This window comes from Chiroxiphia lanceolata, chromosome 2, assembly GCF_009829145.1.
Source record: "Chiroxiphia lanceolata isolate bChiLan1 chromosome 2, bChiLan1.pri, whole genome shotgun sequence".
Taxonomy (NCBI): domain Eukaryota; kingdom Metazoa; phylum Chordata; class Aves; order Passeriformes; family Pipridae; genus Chiroxiphia; species Chiroxiphia lanceolata.
Window position 1 is genome coordinate 97,310,742 of NC_045638.1, and position 17,519 is coordinate 97,328,260.

The window sequence follows — 17,519 nt, forward strand, 5'->3', positions numbered from 1 at the left end:
GTCTGTTTGTCAGGCAGGCACAAGGATGAACGCCCGCCGGTGCTGTTTTCCTGCAGATCAGGAAGCTCCACGCAGGCTTTCCTAGAGCTTGGCCTTTCAGAAATCCACCTGTAAAACCTGTAGCACCTGGGTGGTGGGAATGAAAAATCCCTAGCTTGCTTCCATAAATGATCCAGTAAATGAAAATGTTGCAGATGGGGGATTGGAAATTTATTCTTCAGGCTGGGCTCTAAAGCCAGGGAGGAGTAACAGGGGAATGGTGTATTTATTTCCCCCCTCCCAATGAACAAGTCTGCATGTGTTCACATACATACAAGAGAAAGGGTGTATTCCTACCCATCTTTGGTGCTGATGGACTTAAGACATTTGTCCAAGGCCTACTTTTGACACAGAGAACATAAAAATAAACTCTTATCACATGCAATATTTCCCCCCCAAAAAAGTGAGGGAGGGGGAGGACAGCAGTGTGGGCAATCGGGATGGTTACGGTTAGATTATTTTGCATCTTTTGTAAAACTGTAATTTCAACAGTGCCTTATTCCTAATAGATGCTGGCACTTGGGAGACACACACAATGAAAGACAGAACTAGGGAGAGTCAGATGTATACATCCATAAGACAGAGGTCATTAATCATTGTAAAGGAAGCTGCATTGGGAATGACACAGCTGTGTCAGAATTGAAAACAGTTCAAATATTCAACCTCTAAAGCAATTTCCCTTCCACCACCTCCTGCCTTCCCTCTTTGCCAATGGTGCTGCCCAGTAATAGCTGCCTACACTGAGGCCTGTCACTGCCCCATTTGCTTTTAGTGTTGTCAAGTCCAAGGAGTTTAGCATAGTCAAGCTTTCCACTGCAATCATGTTTTCCATGGGGTATGTGAATGCCAGTTATTTTGCTTTAAATGCACTTTAAATAAAAAAAAAAATCAAATCAAAGCTCCAGACTGTTTCAAATACATAGGAGAAGATAGTGCATATGTGTTTGAACCCAGTTGACTTTATCTCCAGTTAAAATGTACTCCATGCAGTGTGTATGTATAGAACAATGTGTATGCATACAAACACACACGTCAACCTTAAATATCAACAGACTAACCTTTCTCCTTAAGCTCATGAAACCAGATGATACACAAACACAGCAGCAGCAGAGGAATTATGGTTGGGTTCTTGAAATAGATCACAAAAAACAAAAACAACTACTTGGTCCTTTCTGTACATTCAATAATTACAGAAGGAATTGGGTTGTAACCAGAATAAAAAGGAACGGTGCTAAATGAATGAATGGGCAAAAAAAAAAAAAAAAAAAAAAAAAAGAAGACTAGGACAAAAACTCAGCCCAATAACACAGTTTGACTTTTATGCTAATTCTCACATTGGGTTGATTTGTTACCCTTTTTTTTTTTTTTTTTTGGTTTATATGAAAATAAAATTCCATCTAAACTAATCCACCACAACAATAACAACAACAAAGTAAGCAAACAAAAATGCATCCTGGCCTGAGGAAGCTCTTGTTTATGGAGGATGTCAGAAGTCTCAAAACTCTCGGCCTTGCTCTCACGTACCACATGCTCAATCAGTCCTTTTTTTAAAATGTCTGAAACTGAAAGAAAAAATTAAAAAAAAAAAAAAAGAAAAAAAAAACTTTTTGAAGCACCTTATGTGGCTGCCCATTCCTGGAGTGGGAGCTGCCTTTTTTTCTTTGAGCACCTTACTGATGTGTTTATGCTATCTGCTGTCTTTTTGTTCCCGAGTGGCTGGCTGTTGGCGTGGGCACGGAGCGTGCGGGGTGCGGGGATGGCTGGGTGGGGGCTGCAGTGCTACACACACACGTGGGCACCGGCCTTCCTGCAGCACGCTGCACATGCACAAGGAGGGGGCATCCAGCCGCATTCCCATTCCTCGCGGCGCTGCCTTGAACCCAGGTGGAAATTTGTTGGTCAGTCTTTGCTAAATGGCGGAGGGGAGAGCACACGCTTCTTGTGTGCGAATGTAAAAGATAAAAATTGGACATTTTCCTCTTGGGGACAAAAGAAATTCTCAGCATTCAACAGATACTGAGTGAATGGGAAACTGCACCCAGGCTAGATCCTGAGGTCTTTATGCAGGCAGCCAATGATGATGACCTCGGGCACCGGCTTGCCAACATCGAGACTTCAGGATTTGGCACAGGAGTGGCAGGGATCCTCCGCAGGAGATGGGTCTCTGCAGGTGCCGACACACGTTGCCATGGTCATACATGTCGTTGGACACTCACCCATCCTCACCCCCCCTGAGCACGCACTGCTGCCTGCACACACACACACACACACACACACACACACACACACACACTCGCTGTACAGGCATCTGTCTCGAGAAACACGGTTTGTGACGATGTGGAGAGCAGGTCAAAAGTTTTGAGGGGTTAAGTTCCTTTTTTTTCTCTCATTATACTCTGTAAATGGTATGTCAGTAATCAAAAACAAGCAAATAGAAAATTGTTAAAAAAAAAAAAAACCTTGCATACGCCTTTTCTATCAAGTGCTTTAAAATATAGAATAAATACACACATCCTGCCAGTTTTTTCTTACAGTGAGAGTATCCTTACCTGCCATTTAATATTAGCCTCGTATTTTTCTCACGTATATTTACCTGTGACTTGTATTTGTTATTTAAAACAGGAAAAAAAATAAAAAAAGAAAATTAACTGTAGCGCTTCATTATACTATATTATTATTATTATTATTGTGACATTTTGGAATACTGTGAAGTTTTATCTCTTGCATATACTTTATACGGAAGTATTACGCCTTAAAAAAATACGGAAATAAATTTTACAAGGTTTCTGTTTTGTGTGGAAGAGTAATTGATGTTGCTAAGAATGATGTTTGTTTTTTGTTTTTTTTTTTAATGTTACCAGCACTTTTTTTGTAAGTTTCACTTTCTGAGGTATTGTACAAGTTCACACTGTTTGTGAAGTTTGAATATGAAGGAATAATTAAAAAAAAAAAAGACAAAAGAATGTGGCAGGTGTCTTTGTGTGTTCCTTTTTCTATGGAGGACATGGAAAGTGGACGGCAAGTGTCCTGCGGACCCCTCTCAGCTCTGATGCAGCTGGTGGCTGTCTGCAAAATCAGCCACAAGGTTTACCATGTTGGGGTTACTGTCAAGTCTGAACATCAGCAGTATTTGATGTTGGGGCCAGATACCTGGAAGTCTGGGGTACTGGTGTCTGAGATACTGTTCAGAGAGTTTCTGTTCTTCCAGTTTTAAGAACTCTGCACCAAGTCTATCAAAGCAAGACATTCCACTTGCTCAGCCCTTGTCAGCCCCCTCCAAATATCAGAAACATATTCTACCAGTCAGGTCAGGCTCTGAAACAGCAACGTGCTCCTTGGGAGCAGCAGGATCCACACGCATACTGAAAAGTCTCATTTCACCTGGATTTCCCCTTCTTGACAATGTCTAGTCCTCAATCCTCTAGTTTCCATATCTTTCTTTCCTCTATTATTGCAACAAGTGCATTAAAAAAAAATCCCTAAAAGCTACTAATTACTCTGTTGAACAGTGACAAAGAACAACAGCTAATAGTTTGTGTGGGTTCATGCTATTCACTAACAATTTTTCCTGCAGACCTAAAGTTGAAATGATCAAAATTCCCCAATGGCTGTGTGAGACTGAGACATTGCTGAATGAAACAGGCACAATGCTACACTTGAGTAGCTTTTAAAAGCAAACTTTTAAAATGGAGCCAATTTTGTTAACTATGATATTTTAAAAGTTACTGAAGATGTAAGTAGTTCTACCCTTTGGCTTTGTCCTCTCAGCCCTGCCATTTTCATAGTGGATATCATTCTTAACTTTCCATATTTTCACTACAGTTTCCCCTCCATTACCAATTCACACTGAGTTGCAATACCTTAAGTTTTATGCCTTTCATTTAAAACATTTGGTTGCCAAGCCCCACCAAACTCAATCCTAGGTCACACTTGAGGCAGTGCCATAGAAATGCAGAAAATGTTGCTGTAAATTACAGCGGAAGTAATGCATGATGTGAAAAACAGGGCACAGACATTGCCAAGCTCAGGCTGCTGAGGCTGAGAATTAGTACTGTTGTGCAAACCAGAACTGGAAATGCGGACCTAAACTGAGCTCCTGCTCACTGCCCAAACACTGCTCCCACTTAACCAAAACCATATTGGATGCAGAAAAGCCCCTAATTTAATGTCCAGGTCACATATTACAGTTAGGTTTACTTTAGGATAACCAGCTTTGTGCTTGGAGCAGAGTGAGACCCAAAGGTGAGACTGTGGTACTCTATTCTAATTTTCTCCTTGTGAAAATTAGGACCATTTTGGTCTTTTGTTATGTGCTGCATGCAAAACAGTTACCTTCTTCATTTTCCACAATAGGATGAAGGACAACTGTCCCCACGGAATCCTCTGACCCAAAACTGGTAGAAAGGAAAGGATTCCCCCCTGGGAGAAACCATGTTGGATAAACCACTGCATAAACAGCTATAAGGGGAGTTTTTGCATGGAACTAAAATCCTGTTTGTCAGCCACCATTAGCAGAAAAGCCAACTCCTAACTCATGCCTAACTCCTCACATCTGCCTCTGAGTCAGGAGGACAAATTCACAGACTCTGCATACTGAGGTTTGCTGGGCCACGGGTGGCCCAAGCCACAGCCTTCTGTGGCACGTCCCCTGTGTGTGTCCCTGGCAGAGGCCACCCTAGGGAGGCTGAGACAGCAAGAACCCAGGCTCAGTCCTACCTGACCTCTTGGCTGTGAGGCTTTGCTGCCACCATTTGTGACGTGTGATGGTCACTTGTCTTCTCTTCCTCCCTGCATGGAGGAGCAAGCAGCCCTCTAACCCTTCAGGAGGGGCCTCCACCGCGCAACCTTTCAGCCAGTCACACAACAACTTCACTCATCTCCACCAAACAGCTCCTTTTCCTGCATCTGCAACCCTCTTCCAACGCCTGGTTCTGCTTTTACAGAGCTCAGAGGAGCCAGAGAGGCCTAGATACAACTAATGCCAGGAAAAACAATTGATCTCATATCCACACGCCTCTCCCCTCTCAGCCTCACCCTCCTTCCTCTTCACCAAATCAGCCCATTTTTATTGCAATGTTCCTGCCACTGATTAGTACCAGTGTTTCGGGAAGTTTGGGAGATGCATTGGTATGACTCAACCAAGGGTCTTACTGTCTCCTGAGGAGGTTTTGGGTGAGAACTCAGTGGAGGAGTAAGAAGGAGATGAGGAATCGAGGTGATGTGGGATGTGTGTCTATACCAACCCCATAGTCTGGAGTACTCCTTAGAGGCGTCACACACTCAGTCGATGAGGCAGAAGCTCCTATAGGAAACCTGTCAGCAGTCAAGGAAGAAATAAAGTCTCCCAAGCTGTACCCTCACCTTTGGTCTGTGAGGGAAAGGGTGGTCCCCTGTGGCTTCTCTGTGTGACAGAGTCGATGCAGCCGTAAGGTATTCCAGCACACACAAACACAGAAGATAAGCCTAAAATGAGGATCCTCACATGAGCCCCTCCTCAGAATTGCACCTGTAATAGCTGGGAGTGGGGAAAATGAAACTGCCTAGAAATATACTTCTAGAAATATACTGCAAGTCCTCAGTAAACACTTAGAAGGACATGGGGATATCTCACATAGACACACATGGCATGCACATGCAGATGTTCATTCCCACCATCACAGAGAGGTTTCCTTACCCTGAGCCTCCAGGAGACCCTGAGTGCTGGCCCCTGCTCAACACCCCTGCTTGGACCTCAGGCCCCAAAATGGATCAGAAGATGCAGTTGAACACAAAAGCACAAAATTAGGGTGGGTTCAACACCCTCCTTCATAGCTGCTAAGTCAGAAACTTTTTGCCTGGAGACATTTGTTTTAGTTTGAAATGCTCAACTGAGACCCTGCTGGCTAGGGAGGTGCTCTAGCTGCTTACCAAGAGCTGGGACAGCAGGTGCTACCCCAGGGAGAGCAGCCATGACTTGACAGGGTCTGGTTGGGTTCCTTGGCCCAATGTGGAGGTTGCACCAGTTGTCCCCCAGTACAGTGAGAGCCACGTGGCTGCGTGGTCCCCTCACCTCAGCATGCATGGGTCCAACCTCAGTTAGAGGCAAGTGGCAAATGTTAATAAGCCCTGCTTTGTTGAGTTATTTCAGGCTTAAAATAATCACAGATGGGCTGGGCCATGGCCACAGCTCTCCCTTACCTGCTGAGATGAAGTAGCAGCCTAAATCTACCAGCAGTGCATGCACTCCCTCTTCAGACTGCAAGGCTGGCAAAGGGAGTGCAGCATTATGTTCCTGAGCTAAACATGGTCCCAAGAGTGCTCCTTTCAGGGCTTTCCCCAGTCCTCAGGCTCCTTGCAGCCATGAAACTGGGCAGTGGATGTTGTTTGGAGCAGTAGCCTCCATTCTTAACACCTCCATTCCCCTCCTCTGCCTGGGACCAGACATTGCTGGAGTTCACAAGCCACTTGCAACTTTCTCCATCCAGGTCTATATGCCCAGACACACGACAAAATAGATGTATGGCTGAGTGTATTGATCATGCAAGGTGTACATCAAGCCATATGACAAGGTAGGAGCTACAACAGCAAACCCCCTCCAGAGTCACCATAACCAGCCAACAGCCTTTCCTAGACCACCAGCAGGGAGGTGAAGCTTCACTGTCAGCTGGCAAACATGGCTGCAGTTCTGTCAAGGTCAGTCTTAAGTTGTTGTCGTTGGCTTTTTTCTGAAGACCTTTCACTTCAAGAGTCAATGGCTAAATTGCCCACACAGGAACAAAATAATCCTGTTGATATACAATTGTTTATAACATTGAGAAATAAATGCAAGATCTGTATTTGGAGATTTGTGGCCCAATGCTCAGACTACGGCACCACTCCTAAATCAGGATTTTCAGAAATGTATATTTAAAGCTTCACATTCACATATCTCAGAGTATGGAAAATGGAACATAATTTAAAAAAAAAAAAACAAACCAACCAGAAACCTCAAAGTTTTTTCAAGCCACTTTCTCATAGAACTAGAAATGCCTCCTTATGCCAAAACCGGGATGAATAATCCCCATTTCCCATGAAAATGTGGGAGGCTCAAGTAATTTTTATCAAAACTTCAACTTTTGGTAAGTGCTGATAAAAAAAAAGTTAAATTACAGTCAAATTTCCTTAAAAATAGCTTGGTTTCTTCAGAAGGGCTGCAGTCCTAATGTTCCAGGCAGATCCCATGGGATGCAGAACAGTTGCAAACAGCAGCTCTGATTTCCGAGGCCCACACAGATTTATGAAATGCTGTGAGGTCAGGTCCATGGGGGCAGTTCTGTGTCTCTCACATGGCTCTGTTTCAAAGGGGGCAAAACATCTACACAGCTCCTCAGAGCTGAGCCCCAGACCCTTCTGAAAGCAGGATATAGCTGCTTTTGAAATATTGCCTTGCTTTTAAAATACCTGTTTTCCTCCAATTTTCCTTGGCTGACCCACTCACTGGTGGGTCTGTGCACCAAAACCCAAGTCTGGAGCACAATAGGGGAATGAAATATTAAATATTATCTCACCTTTGGGAGACACAGGAAAGTGCCCTTATACAATTGTAAGGAGAGAGACCATAGGAATACTGCCATCATGGCCCCCACTGCACATCTTTTTGAGTATCAGAGATGCTCTTCATGGCCCTGGTGAAATGGGGTTGACTGTGCTTCAAGGCCTTGGCATAGCAGTTTCTTTTAGTAATCATCATTATCCCCATCATCATCAATGACAACTCTGCAACACTTATACAACACTGTGCAATACATCTTGCAGACTAAGTCATTATATTAGGAGGGAAGGCATATATATCAGTAATCCAAGGAATTAAAAGTGTCTGTGGAAACTGAGCTGAACCGACAAAGCTCTCTGTGTCTACAAACCAGCAGACAAGGATCTCCCTACCCACATCAGTCCCAGTATGGGACTCAAACATGGGTGGAGAAAAGTACTCAGCTCCCATGTCCCCCTCAGTGGTAGCCCTTGTGCCATTAGAAGGTTGTAGGCAACAATGATTTAGCACCTCTTTCACCCAGGGACTGTCCTTGTAGCACAGCACTAATGAACATCTCACCAAGAGCGTGGCTGAGCCTTTCCCCAGTTTTAAATTCTCTGGCTGTGTTACAGGGATTTCATGCCAGGCTTTTCTGCCCAAGCCAGAAGAAGCGCATGATAACAGCACTGGCAGTATTACTGACCACAATCTCATCTCTCTCATCTTGTCTCATTAAAATAAGTAAGCAAAGAAGAATCCCACTATTTAGACAAATTCTGTTTTCCATGTAGCAACACTGTCTGTCATCCATCAGCCGGCTGAATGAGGCAGAGCCAGCTGTCTGGGAGAGACTAAAAACAAAGTAATCAAACGAAAGGAAGAAAACAAACAAACAAGCAAACAGCAGGAGCCCAACTTCCCCAGACAACAGCACAACCCTCTTTTTTCTTTTCTTGTGAGATTTTGGAGGCCTGAAGCATTAAGGGAAACACTGAGTGATAAAAGCAACTTGCCCCCACTGCAGATGAATGGCAGCATTTCAGACAAACCCGGGAGTTCTCATTCCCTGTCTGAACCCCAGGAAAGCCATCATAACCCAGCACCTTCCTAGGACCATACTTGGACCAGCATGAAGATGGTGATCACACACCAGCACAGACCCCTTGGGAGGAGCAACCAGGCCACGCTGCCATGAAGCCACGAAAGTTCACAAGCAATAGCTCTCACAGTTCCCACTCCAGCAGGCATTGCTATTACGGATAGAATTTAAGAGATTATTTTAAAGTTATTCTCTGAAATAAGCATAAACGCTCACACCACCAACGTGCAGTCAGTTGCATGTGTCTGCAAATGCATTTCTAGTTCCCAGTGTAGCAGCTGTAGGGTGGGAGACAACCCCTCCTGCATCCCTTCTGGTGGAAATAACCTGTAAGGACACCGCTCTGATTTTTCGTGGAAGAAGGAAGAGGGGAGAAGCATCTGCAAGCTCATAGCTTTAGTGATGAGGGGAGAAGGAAAGTTTCTCAGCCAAATAGATCCTCATCCTTCGAAATTTGTGACCTGCACACCCCATCTCACAAAGTGCTGGGTTTTGTGGCACCTCTACAACCACCCCAGCCCCCAACAGAGTGCAGGGCTGCAGCCCAGCCGGTCCACCAGCACAACTGTGCCCACAGGAGCTAAACCTGCCCCAGGGATTTGAACAGCAGTTGCTTTGCCTTTACCTAAGTCCTAGCCTTAAGATACAGAGCAAGCTGGCAAGACACCTCTAAAATTTTCAGCTACAACTTGTGCTTTCATGGGTCTTGAAACTCCCTCACAGAAGAAGAGCTGTTAACACATCTCTGCTAAGTCAGTCATACAGCTGAGCCCTGAATACTTGAGGCAGCATGTGCCCAAGACCTGTCTTTTGAGTTCTGCCTGGAGAAGCTTGCTAAGCCTACACCCATCCAACACTGATCAAGGGCAGCTTTACTCAAACTTCCAAAAGTGACCACTGCCTTTCAGAAAGGATGGGTTTGCCAGCTCTCCAACATCGGTCAAATTATATTTTTTCTTCACTTCAACTTTCAATGTACATCTCCTCTGATGCATTCACACCTCCCCCCACCCCCATCCTGCCAAACAAGCTGCAGGGCAGACAGGGTAAAGCCTGGGTTGGTTTGGGGTGCACAGGTACAGCCATGACGGGCGATCCTTTGGTCCTGCCAGCAAACACAGTTCTTGGTGCTCACGTCGCTCACCGCCTCCATCCCCTGCTTAACAGTGCACTGAAACTTCATCTGCTCTTAATTTTCCTACTCTTAATATTTTATCTCTTGCCTATCCAAACTCCTTTTAAAGCCAGGCAGGGTTGGCTCCAATGGGATTTACAATCCAAGCTATTGAGGTCAATAGCTTGACTTCACAGCTGCTCATGGCTTTTGGGATGCAAAAACCTTCATGGCCTTCACCAGCACGGTGGCGTGACAGCTCAGGGCTGCAGGTCTCCCAAGTGCCCCTTGGCTCAGAAGTGCATTAGTGACCTGAGCTAACCATAAATACAAGCTCCTGGGTTTAAGATCTCATGCGCAAAAGGAACCTCAAGGAATTTAAATCCTGTTTTCCTTCCTTCCCTTACCCTAGGTTTTAGATGACACCTATCTGAAACTATATATCTACCCACCGACCTCTTCATCAAACCTTTCTTTGGTCCATTTGCATCTGTTTACATGGGTTTGGGGAAGATATTTTAGTGCCTGTGATCCAGGCTTATTTGGGTTTATGTCTTTGGACAGTCTCCAAGGGACTTCATCCAAGGGACTTAATTAGTAACCATTAATAAAGCATTTAAACAGCTGCTTAGGAGAAAAACAGATCATAAACTCAAGTATTTTAACAAGGCCATTAGTCTGCAATATGTGAGACAGAAAAATGTTACCCAACCATCCTGCACTAGCTTTGGGTGATGTTTGAAAAAGTACCAAAGAAATCTAGGTGCTGGTATCCTTCAGGTTCCTGGCAATGAGGCTGGTACTGCAGAGTTGCTGCTCTTCTTGGATGTTTGGGAGTTAGGATGCCTGCAGGGACCCAAGGGTGGCAGGCACACATATGTTGGCTACATGGATGGTTCATAAGCTGTAGACCCTGTGAGGCCTGATCTTGAAAGCATTTGTCTAAAAAAATATTACTACCTGAACATGTTCTTGAGTGGACTTTTTGGGAAAGGCCACCAGGAAACACCTCTCCTTTCACACCTACTCTTGAACTATCTTCCAGCCAAAATACCTGTAGACCTATATGGCCAACCTATGGAAGTGATCTTAATGTGCACATTGAATTCAGAGCTTTAATTCCCCGGTTGTCCACTTGATGTATGTGCTGGTTGGAGGTCTGGTGAGAGCCAGCAGGTTTCTCTTCTAGCAAAAGAACAACAGGGCAGCAGCAAAGCTCTGTGAACTCCAGCCTGAGCAGCAAGCTCCACCTTGAGCCTACTGGTGTGGCGAAGTCCAGCCCCACCCCAGATAGGACCAAAGCACCAGCGCCTCTTCCTGACTGCACTGAGCACAGCTCAGCAGCTGTTGCATAGCAGCTTAATCCCATTTTCCCCCTTTGGAGGTACCTCTCCTGAACCTAATATGCATTTGATATCTTTATCAAATTTCTAAAAGTTCATGATAAAAAGTCCAAAATAATTTCTCCCCTTTTCTGTCATTACGAATCCGTGTCAGCAAATGACAGGAGACCATCCCTCAGTCCTATGCATCACAGCATGTATTTCCTCTTCTGCAAATGTCCTTAGTGTTGTAAGTGCTTGGAATAATTTAAACTTTCCCTCTAATATGTTGAAATACTTCGGAATCTGTAGGGAAGCATACAGACAACAAGAACTTCTAGGGATATATTTAGTACCTCAAGGAAGGCTTAGACAAGGAATTAATTGCTATGGTTGACCCATACTGACAATCACTGACCCACTGAGGCAAGAACAGCTGGCAAGCAAGACAAGTAACAGCAGATTAGTTCTCTCCAGCCCCTCTTAGAATGATGACCAGTCTTGCACAGTGCTGCACTAAACTCTGGGCATTTAAAAGTTTCATAGCTTTTTGTTTTACTGAAAGAACATCTCATGTGAAGATTCCATTGTGGAAATTAAGAAAAAAAAGGGGGAAAAAAAAGAAAAAAAAGAAAAAAGAAAAAATTTTAAAAACCCCAGACAAACAAACAAACCTCCAAACACCCGAGAAATAAAGCACTCAGAGTACAGCCAGCCTTCTGTTCTATAACACTGTAGGGACCCTTGCTTTAGCCCTGGTGTGACAATCCCATCTTGGGCTGCAGGATGGCCTTCCAGTCCAGCTGTGCCCAGAGTCTCCTGCCTTGGTAGCACAGCCACAATCGATGGTGCGAGAACTGCGTCACTGGTGTGTGCCAGCACACACCACACCACGTGGAGTAGCTCTGACTCCCTTCCCAGCAGGTAAGACAAAGGAAAACACAGACATCTCTAATGAGAGACTGAAAAGATTAATGTTCTGCATTGAAAGAGAAAAGGTTAGAAAAATAACTAGTTCTCTTCTCTCACTGCACTTGGTGTCTTGCCTGACTTTTTGGGCTATATTTATAATTAATGAATGCTGATGCTTTTTTCTGCAAATCTAGAAGTTTCCTTCCTTTGACTAACACATCCATCCTGTAAATGTGCAGCTCCTCAATGCAGATACACTATAGCTAGTCCACATCTTACTCGGAACAGTAGCATAAGCACAAGGCAAGGGGGCAAGCACTGATTCCATGTAAGCAGCAGGAGGAATCTGGTGAACTGAATTGTTGATGGTGCAGAGTTTGCCTCAGGAACATTAATACCAACAAAGTGATTGTTTTCTGTCTTTTGGTATCAGTGCTGTTACATCCACCTATTAAACCGGAGAAAGAATGAGCTCTCAATTTTTCCTACAGTTGCAGACCGATTGCAATTACTGTGAAGATTACCTCTCCAAAGCAAAAACACACTGCTTTTAGCATTGGCAGAGGAAGCCCCAAGACAGCTGGCTCTGCTAATCAGAGGTAGCTCCTGAAGGAAGATCCCCTGCGACCCTATTGCCTGCAAGGTGACTGCCCACACTCCATTACAGAGAGCTGGTGAGCCCATGGAGTGCATCGTGGCTTGTGGGAGCTGGACCAAGAGGAGTCTGAGTCCTGACTGGAGATTGCCCAGTTACAGTGCAGAGGCTTCATCTGTTCTCCTGAGCATCTCTATACAACCAAGAGCTTTCAGGGGGTGAACTCAAGGCTAAAGTTTCAGTAGTTTAAAGTGAATCAGCAGATAGGTAACAGCTAGCAAAACACAGTTTATTTGTGGACTTCTTCCTAGGACCAAAGAGGGACAATTAGCAATCTCCTTTGGGTGTTCATATTTGAATCTTTCTGGACGCTGATGAGAGATGGGCCTCACAACAGCAGGGCTTTGCTTTGGGCAGTGCCAACTTATGAGCCAGGAACAGAATAAACAGAGTAAATAACAGAGCCATAAAAGTACAAATAACTTCACTGCTGCTCTCCTATGCCAGCCAGAGCAGACAAGACAGACAAATGGCTTTTCACTGATCAGTTTAACAAAAGGCACTTGACTTAATATCATTTTGTGTTTCTCCTACGCTGAAGATGGAAACACACAGAAATAGCATTTTTATTTCCTTATTTCTGCCTTTTGGAATGAAACCATAATCGCTCCACTCCCAAGGAGGAGTTGAAATTTGACATGGGACTTGGGCTTGGAACTAGAGGATCTTTAATGCCCCTTCCAAGCGTTCTATGATTTTATGACTGCCTGGGAGGGCTGGTTGATCTGCAGGCTGCTAGGGAAAGTCAAGTGGACAAGGCTGTGGGATGAGCAGCGCCTAAAATACTCTTCAGTCACCTCATGTTACAGAGTGGGCCTGTTCTGCGAGCACCAAAAAAGCTGAAGTTATGTACACCAGAGACCAAACCACAGTGAAAGTCGGTAAGTAGCCAAACCAAAGCAGAAACATGCATCATGGCATGTGCTGGTTTTGGCTGGGGTAGAGTTAATATTCTTCACAGTAGCTGTGAAGAATGCACTTTGGATATGTGCTGGAGACAGCATTGATAATACAGAGATGTTTACATTATTGCTGAGTAGCTCTTACACAGAGTCAAGGCCTTTTCTGCTCCTCATACCAGCAACTGGGCTGGCAGTGCAAAAAGTTTGGGAGGGGACACAGCCAGGACAGCTGACCCCCACTGACCACACGGATACTCCAGACCATATTTCACCACGCTCAACATATAAAGCTGGGGCAAGAAGAAGGAAGGGGGGGCATTAGAAGTAATGGCATTTGTCTTCCCAAGTCACTGTTACATGTGATGGAGCCCTGTTTTCCTGGGGGCAGCTGAACACTTGCCTGCTCATGGGAAATGGGGAATTAATTCCTTCTTTTGCTTTACTTCTATCGGCAGCTTTTGTTTTACCTATTAAACTGTCTTTATCTCAATGCATGAGTTTTCTTGCTTTTGTTCTTCTAATTCTCTCCTCCATCCCATTGGGAGGGAGGGAGTGAATGGCTATGTGGGGTTTAGTTGCTGGCTGGGGTTAAACCACAACACGGCGGTGAAAAAAGACCCCTCATACTGGAATCCAGTGATGACCTCTTCAGAGCTGTGCATATAGAGCCCATTCTTGAGCATTAATTCATTAATCTTTACTCATAAGAAGGTAGTTAGTGAAACTAGAAGAGAAAACACTCAGCACTGACAAAGATTGTTTTTTAAACACCATAATTATCCTGTGTGACTCATTGCCACACCATTATCACTGCTACCAAGAAGTTAGATATAGATTTTTTGGAAAAAAAACACATAGCGGTTTTATGAGTCAGAAGACTGTACGTAGCTGTGTTAGACAGGGAAGCCAATGCAGGATACCTCTTTCTTTCTTTGGAGCATCGGTCATGAGCAGGATTATGAAGCTCTTCTGCAATTCTACATTTTCTTTGAGTAGTCCCCTCTGGCTGAGCCACTGGGGTGCTCCACCCAAAAGGGCTGGAATTTGGCTTAGTGCTGATGCCAGGATGCTGCAGTACCTCCAGCAGAGGCTGTTCCCAGGAGCGCAGCCCCACGTAGGGCCGTGGGTGCTCAGACTCTCCCAGCATCCCAGCTTACAGCCACAGGCTGCAGCTTTGTTCACAACCAGCAGGATTGGGCTCCAAGAGGAAATGGGAAGATGCTGCTCCAGTGTCACCCACTGCAGTGGGGCACATCCAGCCTTGCCACTGGCAGGAGGGATGAAGACAGGGGATGTATCAAACACAACAGAGCAACTACTACATGAAAAATCTCTTTTCAAATACATTTCCAGAGCCATTGCGCATCCATTCTCACTCTGGGCAGCAACACCTTGTCCCCTCACATCCCACAGACAGGCCTGTGGGCTGCCATCACTGCTCTGTCACTGACACCCCATGTGCCCTGTGGCAGCCTCCTGTGCACCCCACCTCCCTCAACAGCCCTTCCACCAGCAAGAGTCAAATCTCTGCGACTCCAGCTGCAGTCATCTCATGATGTAGGTCTTGCCTGTGTACAGGGAAATAGATTCCTCTTGCTACAGGTATGCCCAGCACCCAGCTTAGGATGGTGTTCACCTTAGCCACGGTCCTAGATGCTAAAGTAACAAAAATATTCAGTCCAAGTAATAAAAAAAAAACAAAATAAAAATCAGTACAAGTAAGCAGAGCCCACGTACCCTCAGAGCAGATGTGCTGGTCAGAGCACTCAGACCAAACCTGTTCATGAGATATTACCTATATGTGCAACCTCAGGTCTGGGTTGGGGCACATCAGACCAATCCCCACATGAGCAGAAAAGCTCCTGCAGCAATTCCCTATCAAATTTTGAGTCTGTGCTCAAAACCACCAGAGATTACAATTTTAAGAGGTTGGGTTTCAACAAAGGCAAACCAGCATTTTATTCCCCTGTGTTCTACTTCTAATTTAACACTTTTGAAAACGTTCAGCAGGAATCAGGCCACTGGCATGGAAAATTTCTACATGTAGCACAATTAAAAGGAGTGAAGCAGAAGGTCATTGAGCAGCATTCTGCAGTAGTGTTGAGCAAGCGATCCATAAGCATTGCTGCAGGAGTAGGACAGTGAAAGTATTACAGGCTTTCAGATGTTAAACAGAACATCTGTTCATCAGATCTAGCAAGCCAAATGCTATGGGGTTTTGGCTTTCAGGCATTTTCCATGGCAAGACATTCCCCCACAAAACCACTTTGCTCCCTGTCACCAGCCACCAACCACAAGGAACCACTCTGTAGCTTCAAGGAGCTGTGGTGGCCCAGATCCCATGGCACTCACAGCCCCAGGACCACAGCACTTACTCCGCAACTCAGTCTGGGAGAAAAGGGTCCCAAAGTTGAAAATGAGTGCATGCAGGAACTCCTGATTTGTGGCTCTCAGAGGCTTGGCTTAATAGAAATAAATAAATTAGCCTGAAGCTCCATAACACTTGTGCAACTGCCCTGCAGATGACTTCTGATGGAGCTGTTGTTTGCATCTTCAGGAAAAAGCACTTAGAGCCAGGTTTTGAAACCTGAGCAGCATGCAAATAGCAGTGAGATAATAAGATGCTGTTCTGAATTACACCTTAAACCGCTGCTCATCTTCTAATGCACTTCAGGGATGCAGAGTAGAAAACCAGTGTAGCGGTTCTCACCATTTGCTGTCCCAGCAGACAGCCCAGAATAGAGGCTTGCATTGAAAAGTTCGCAAGAAACCACAGGTAAATCAGAGTTCACTGAGGCAAGTAGATGAGTAAGACTCAGGGCAGGTATTTGAGGGGATGCAGAAGAGAAAGGGGAGGTCTGTGAGGCAGTATGATTTCAAGGCAGACAGAAAGCAGAGAGAGATTTCAGTTCACAGCCAGGGAAATGCATAAATGCTGCATCCACCCCAGCAATTTTCACTTGATATCATTTCATGGTGTGTCTGTATATAGCAGTTGAAGTACCTCTGAAAGCTATAATGAAGAGTACCAGAATGCAGCCTAATTTCTTGGCTCACTATTCGGGCTATAATTTTGTGGGCCTTGCCTCAGCTCAGTGTTCCAGTGCTTTTAAGTAAAAATGGTTCAGATGTTTTTAGCTTCATAGCTCTTTGAAGAAAACATGACTCGTGCAATCACACCATCTCAATCATACAGTAGCAAAAATTTTGAGCCCAGTGACCCAAGTCTGACAGGGGGAGTAGGAGCAAGCCTAAAGAGGATGTCATTATTCCAAGCCCCATGCAAACTAGCAGCATGAGGAGGAAAAAGGCAGCAGCCCAGGCTCCACTGCTGCCTGCTCTTGCTGCTGTGCTGCTGTGCTTGCTTGGAGAACTCTCCTGCTCAGCCAGGGAGTAAAAGAAGAACAAATAGTATTACAGTGGTGGGAGGAAGGCAAGGGTCTCAAACTCATGGGAGGGCAGACCCTACTCCTCCCATTGCTCCTGGAACAACTAATTTCTGAAAAAAAAATGGAAATGGGATCTTCTGTTGTCTTTCCTAAAGTAGAAACTAAGTGTCCTGGAACATTCTTGCCTCAGGGCTAGAAAGTCAAAATTTAGCAGAGGCAACACTCCTGCATGACAGTTTGGTATGTGTTGTGGGATACATGGCCATCTCAGTAAGAGGCAATTAGGACTGTCCAAATCTATTTAGGAAGCATGATATCTCCCCAGTGAGCATCCTCTCTAGTGATATGGATTTTTGCCACGCAGTCACACCATATCTGGAAAAGAGAGGTATCCAGAGCCACTGCCTAGTGAAAACATTGTGTGTGCATGCAGTCTCTTACTTCGAACAGGAAAAGAGGATTAAAAATGCCTGATAGCTGTGAGATGAGCTTATTACTCTGACCAGCAGTGAGAACACCTCAGAGCTGTGGGCACCAGACAGCCAGATTGGAGCAGGAATCCCAGGTATAGGATATAATGCATCAGTACTATTAC